This window comes from Mustela lutreola, chromosome 8 (assembly GCF_030435805.1).
Source record: "Mustela lutreola isolate mMusLut2 chromosome 8, mMusLut2.pri, whole genome shotgun sequence".
Lineage (NCBI taxonomy): Eukaryota > Metazoa > Chordata > Mammalia > Carnivora > Mustelidae > Mustela > Mustela lutreola.
In genome coordinates this window covers 135,272,433-135,278,730 of record NC_081297.1, presented here as the reverse complement: position 1 = coordinate 135,278,730, position 6,298 = coordinate 135,272,433, and the positions used below count along the sequence as shown (strand labels likewise).

Sequence of the window (6,298 nt, the reverse complement as noted above, 5' to 3'; positions counted from 1 at the left end):
TTACCACTGGGGCTGTGTTAGTTTCCACCAGCCACCCCATCCTCCGCTAGCACACCCCAGGGCCTCCCATCTAGAAGACAGAGCTGTCCTCACAGTCAAACACTCAGGACCCAGTAGTGTGGCCTTCTTGGGGGGCATGTATAATCCCTCTGCTCTGGTGCCAGTGAGACGTTGGCGGCCAAGTTTGGGTGTGATAGCAGGGCGGCTGCTTAGCCAAAGGGGAGATAAGTCACGATGGAGTTTGTCGCTGTCACACCAAAGGAGATGAAAGGATTGAACAGAGCAATCTTTCTGCCGCCTACCCAAACCCTAACTCTAAATCAGCACAGTCCTGGCGACTGGCCTCAACTAGATCTAACGGACAGCCCCTTGCAAGTGGGTCTATATGCCTCCAACCCTGCTGGCTCAATGGCAGCAGGGTCTGGGGGAGAAACTTCAGTCTCAGGAGACAAATAACTAAGATGTTTGCAATCTCATCCCTGGGATCTATTTCCTCCAGAAAGTGAGAACAATCGAAAGGTTGAAGGCCAAGAAAGAGGGGGAAGGGAGTGAATGGGTGTGGCAGGCTGACGGGAGCCAGCCCGGAAGACTACAGAAGGGAGATCAGCACTTCTCCACAGGCTGCTGGAAGAAATCTGCACCTCTGCATCCCCCGACCCCCTGAAAATGCTTTCCACGCTCCTGACAGTCAATTTCCATCCATCTGTCATTGCGAATCTTCGTGGTCCAGAAACACTTAGCGAAAAGAAGCCTAAGGTAAGTTCCAGAACTCTGGCAGAATCCCCATCAGAAATAGAGGCAAGGGCTCCCCGCCACACTCCATGAATTCTTGCAGTTTTGTAAAATTTGGCAAGTATGTATTTGACAAGACATATAACAAACATATGAGAAAACATATGTTTTGTCAAATACATAGTTGCCAAATTGCTACAGTGGCTGAAATTGCAATCCAGGTCACAAACCCATGAGAAATCAGTGCCATGTCTGCTCAGACAGCATGCAAAAGGACATTCCTAGCAGCATTATTTGTTATAACCCACCCTCACCAAAAAACTAGAAACAATGTAACTGTCTATCAATAGAATGATGGTTTAATAATTGCAGTACATTCAGACAATAGACCCACAATACAGCAATGAAAAAGGGTCACTAGAACCTGCATTTCATGGATAAATCTCAGACATGTTGAGCAGAAGACAACAAGCTTAGAATTTCATTTATATAAAGCTCAGAAATGGGCAAAATTCATCAAAGGTAACAAATGGAAGTTACCTTTAGGGAGTGACCAGAAGGGGCAGAAGAGGAACTTCTGGGCCTTCATAAAGTTCTGTTTCTTGATTTGAGGGCTGTAACATGAAAGTATTTCTTTGCAAAAATTCATCAACCTGTACGTTTTTGTTACTTTGTTATTTGTTTTTGTGTTATATTCTGTTGTTGATTATAGGCTTCTATTGCAATCTAATAAAGCTAGAACCAAACACACCCGTTCTGAAGTATTCATAGTTGAAACCAAAACAAGAAGCATTTGAATTTAACTTGGAGAAGATTTCCTATTTGAAGAAGCTTCAGCCTTTTTTTAAAGTTTTTATTTAAATTTCAGTTAACATACGGTGTAATACTAGTTTCACATCAACCTATACATTATAAGTTTGTATACTTTATGTATATTACATTTTAGTAAGACATGTATATGATATATGCATCTATATATATATGTATGAGTGCACATACACCCACACACACACAGCCCACATGAATGTGCCAGGAACTAGGGATTTGATACTTTAAAAACTACACAATCCACGTCCTTCTGGAATTTAGGAGCAACTGGAGGGAAAGAATTAAGCAAATAATCCCCAAAGGAATAAAGAATAACAAATTGTGGTAAGTCCTATAAAAGAATTCTAACATGAGGTCTGGTTTAGACCTAGCATTCAGGAAGGCTTCTGTGAGGAAGTGAGGCTTCAGCTGACCTCTGCAGAGTGGGGAGAAAATAGACCATTAGCCTTCAGGCAAAGCAAAGAAGATAGCAAAGGTTCTAAGCAAGGTGTGCTTGGGAGGGACCAACAGACAGGGTGCAGGATGGAGGGGGGGGGCAGCAAGTGAGAAGCAGAGGTGCGCAAGACCAGAAAGGTGGCATACTGGGTAAGTTTCAGGGGACCATCGGAAGGGTTCTGAATTCGTTCTGAGAGCAGTGGGGAGTCATTGGATGCCTTTGCACAGACAGCCACACAATTTAATTTGTGTTAGTGGTGCCTGCTGTTTGTGCCTAGCAAAGATTGCAAAGAGGTAAAGGAAGAAAGGGGAGAGCTGCTCAGAGGTAGCTACAATAGATATAGACTACAGGACTGGGATGGAGAGTAGATTGTCAATTCCACTTCCTGAAATTACAATCTAACAGCAGCTCGGTAAAGAGCTGAAAGAAACTTGACAATAAGTCTAAGCAAAACCAATAACAACAAATAAAACCTTTAGCGGCTGACAATTATCCTTGTGCTTTTATCCATGATGTGGATCCATGTACTTCATGCTCCTTACTTCAGGGAGACTGCATTCAAAATTGGCCCCCAAACCCTCTTTCAATCCTGAATCTCAATATTTTTCTATCACCAGGAGCAGTCAGGCGCAGCATGGGGCATATCAGGGATGGTGTGCAGCTTATCCTAATAACTAACACCCATGGGGCACTTACCATTCGCCAAACATCCTTTTTTTTAAAAAAAAAAAAAAAAGATTTTATTTATTTATTTGACAGACAGAGATCACAAGTAGGCAGAGAGACAGGCAGAGAGAGAGGAAGGAAGGCAGGCTCCCCGCTGAGCAGAGAGCCCGATGCGGGGCTCTATCCCAGGACCCTGGGATCATGACCCAAGCCAAAGGCAGAGGCTTTAACCCACTGAGCCACCCAGGCGCCCCGCCTTTTTAGTGTTGATGTTGATGTTATGTTGTGTTTGATTCTCATGGCAACTGTCTTAGGAAGGTACTGGTTTTTTGCACAGAGGCAGAGAGAAGTGTCCCCAATTCCCTAGCTACTGAAAGGCAGGTGGTGCAATTTAACAATAGGCTGTAGTTTCTCTGGAGATCAAATCTTTGATCTTGACCTTTCGGGAATCTTTGACCAACAGAGTAATTTCCAGGCATATCAAAGAATGCTGGAGTTTGTTTGCGCTTCCGATTTGGTTAAATTAATTGTTTTGTTTTTTCCTTTATTGAAGTACACATTCCTGGAAGTTAAAGAGCTTCTCCTGAGAGTCAGCTGGAAGCCTTTGACAGCTAGACATTGGGGGCTTGGTGCTCTTCATGACACATGAATCAGTCACACCAACCACTGTCGGCTTTGGAAGTCTATGCTGAATTCCAAAACATTTGGCAATTTCAACTGCATTAATGGAATTTCCTGAAATATGATGAAAACCTGTGAATTCAGCAGTTCTTATTTTGAAGATGTTTAATCCAAGTATAACTTCTTTGAAGAAGTTTCGTGAATGGGGACAACATTAAATAATAGTCAACTCGGTAAGGTGCTACCAAATTAAGTAACTCAACTGAAGTGACAATCAGACGAAGAAAGGCAGGTCACACTTTGTGCTGGGATTGGCTGGTGGTAACTGTCTGTCATAGCTGATTCTGGGGCTGAGCAGATATCAAGTTTCTTTTGACATGGATTATAAGACACAACTCCTTTTCATAAGAACATTAAACATGTGAACTACTGAATTTCAGATTGAAGGAAATAGGGTATTTTGGAACTAGAATCTCCCTTTTTTCTAAGCAAGAAGTCAACCTCTTACATGGCAGGAGCCTGCCCCCTTCACCCCTCTAGACTGGTTTTCTTTCCTCTTATCCTAGACTTCCAAATACTCTCCCCTGCTCCAGTTACCCTCATGTCCCTCTAATCCAAATACAGCAACTGTAAAGTAAACACAGTGTAAGGGTGTGGCCTCTGCTTGAAAGTGGAATTGCCTCATACTTATTGTCACCATTCATTAGTCTTATGACCATGAGTACATTATTCTGAGTTCAATTTCTCCTCCAAAAAAATGAAGATAATAGTGCCTACCTCTTGGGTTTTTAGGAAGATTATGTGAGAGAATACATAGAAACAATTTAACATATAGTCTTGCCCCAGTGATTTAGCCAAGGATGTTAGCTGCAGTTATTACTATTACTATTACAGGATATTGGTTAATATTGACATTAAATATTAATATTATTATCATAGTAGTAGATCTCTTACTAACCAAGATCCCTAGTTGACTGATGAAGTTAAAGAGTCAAATCAAGTGAGGAATTAATAATAATAATAATTATAATAACAATATATTCAAACATCTAACTCTGCCTACATTGGATAGCTTGCAGCAGATCATTTATGCCAAGAAAAAACTAGAAGGGCTGATTAAAATGCAAATACAAATCTGTTCAAAGTCTCCTGGAAGTTGCTGATGCAGCCAGTACAGGAGAATTCAAGATCCTGGAGAGCAGGTAACCACAGACAGGTGAGCCAACAATCCCTCTCTCTTTCCCCCTCATGGCATTTGCAAGGTGTACAGGCAGAGGACAACTGTTAAGGGCAGTGATGCCAGGAAGGTTTTCAAAAATCTCACAGAGCTGGAAAGATAAAAGGTTATAGTGTATGGCTTCCAACCAAGTGAAGAATTGAGAGTCCAAGGTCTCTGAGAAAAGACAGGCATAGAGAAGCAAGCACAGCCCTCTTTTTCCTCAAAGCTTTTGTCCAGAACAGAAGCTTAAGATGTGGAACAGAAATGTGATGAAAATTTTAATCCAGGATTCTGTTGACTGTGTAAGATTCTAATACAGAAGCTCGATAATCAAGGATTTTGTTTTGTTTGCATTTAAAATTCAGTTTTGAAGAGAATTAGAGTAGAAGATTTCCAGAGTTCATGTTCTTACTAGGCTGTATGGAGTTGGTAGCCCAGGCTTTAATCTTGATCTCTTTAGTACATTTTGGCTTAACTACATTTTCAGGAATCAAAGACTCCTGGAGTTTGCCTAAAATAGTACTATATCTTATTTGGAAGTTAAGTCTGTAATTAAAAACCTCCCCTCAAAAATGTCTCTGTGCCCAGATGACTTCACTGGTGAATTCTTCTAAATATTTAAAGAAGAAATAACACTAATCTTAAACATCTCTTCCAAATAAAATATAAAAAACAAAACTTTTTTCCCCGGCTTATCTTATCATGTCAGCAGAGTCTTGAAAACAAACCTAGCAAGGACATTATAAGAATTGAAAATTACAGTTCAATATCTCTCATAAACATAGAAAAATCAAAACCAAATGTTGTTGTCCAACCGTATATAAAAAGAATGATGTGTAACAACCAAGTTTGGTTTATTTCAATAATGCAAGGTTGGTTTTATGTTCAAAATTCATCAATCAATGTAATTTACCAATTAATTTTATATAGGAGAAAAATCATAGGATTATCTCAATAAATGAATAAAAGTCATGTATAAAGCCAACATCCACTTATGATTTCTAAAAATCTTGGCAAACTTCACCTGGAATGGAAGGAAATTTTATAATCTGATAAATATATATATTTTAAAAGCTACAGAAAATATACTTAACAATGAAGTATCAAAACTGTCCATCTGAGGGGCGCCTGGGTAGCTCAGTGGGTTAAAGCCTCTGCCTTCGGCTCAGGTCATGATCCCAGGATCCTGGGATCAGGTCCCGCATCAGGCTCTCTGCTCAGCAGGGAGCCTGCTTCCTCCTCTCTCTCTCTCTCTCTGCCTGCCTCTCTGCCTACTTGTGATCTCTGTCTGTCAAATAAATAAATAAAATCTTTTTTAAAAAATGCCCATCTGAGACCAAGAGTGAGACAAGAGTATCCACTACCAGCATTTTAGTCAACATTGTACTGGAAGTAATGGAATAAAGAAAGAAAGAAAGAAAGAAATATGAAAAAATAAATGAAAAGTATAAGGATTGAAAAAAAAGAAAAAATATTGCCCTTATTGACAAATAATATGATTGCATACATAGAAAAGCCAAAAGAGTCTTCAGACAAATAATTAAATTAATAAGGGAAGTTAGCAAGGGTTAAGCAGATCAATTATCAATATATTTTAAAATAATATTGGATACTCTATCAATAAACGGTTAAAAAAGAAAATTGTAAAGCTACTTCATACAATAACATCAAAAAATACCAACTACTTAAAATTAAAACAAAATACGTAGGAAAGAAATGAAACAAGATGAAACCAGAGAGGGAGACAAAGCATAACAGACTCTTAATCCTAGGAAACAAACTGAGGGTTGCTGGAG

At 39.7% G+C, this 6,298-nt stretch overlaps 1 long non-coding RNA gene across 1 annotated transcript; it reads left to right on the top strand.

The window, feature by feature from the left end:
* The first annotated feature begins 384 nt into the window (after positions 1–384).
* LOC131838008 (uncharacterized) lies at positions 385–5,487 on the top strand. The gene is made up of 2 exons (XR_009356408.1): positions 385–756; positions 3,216–5,487. It is a non-coding gene; the product is annotated as an uncharacterized LOC131838008 (long non-coding RNA).
* The last annotated feature ends 811 nt before the right edge of the window (positions 5,488–6,298 follow it).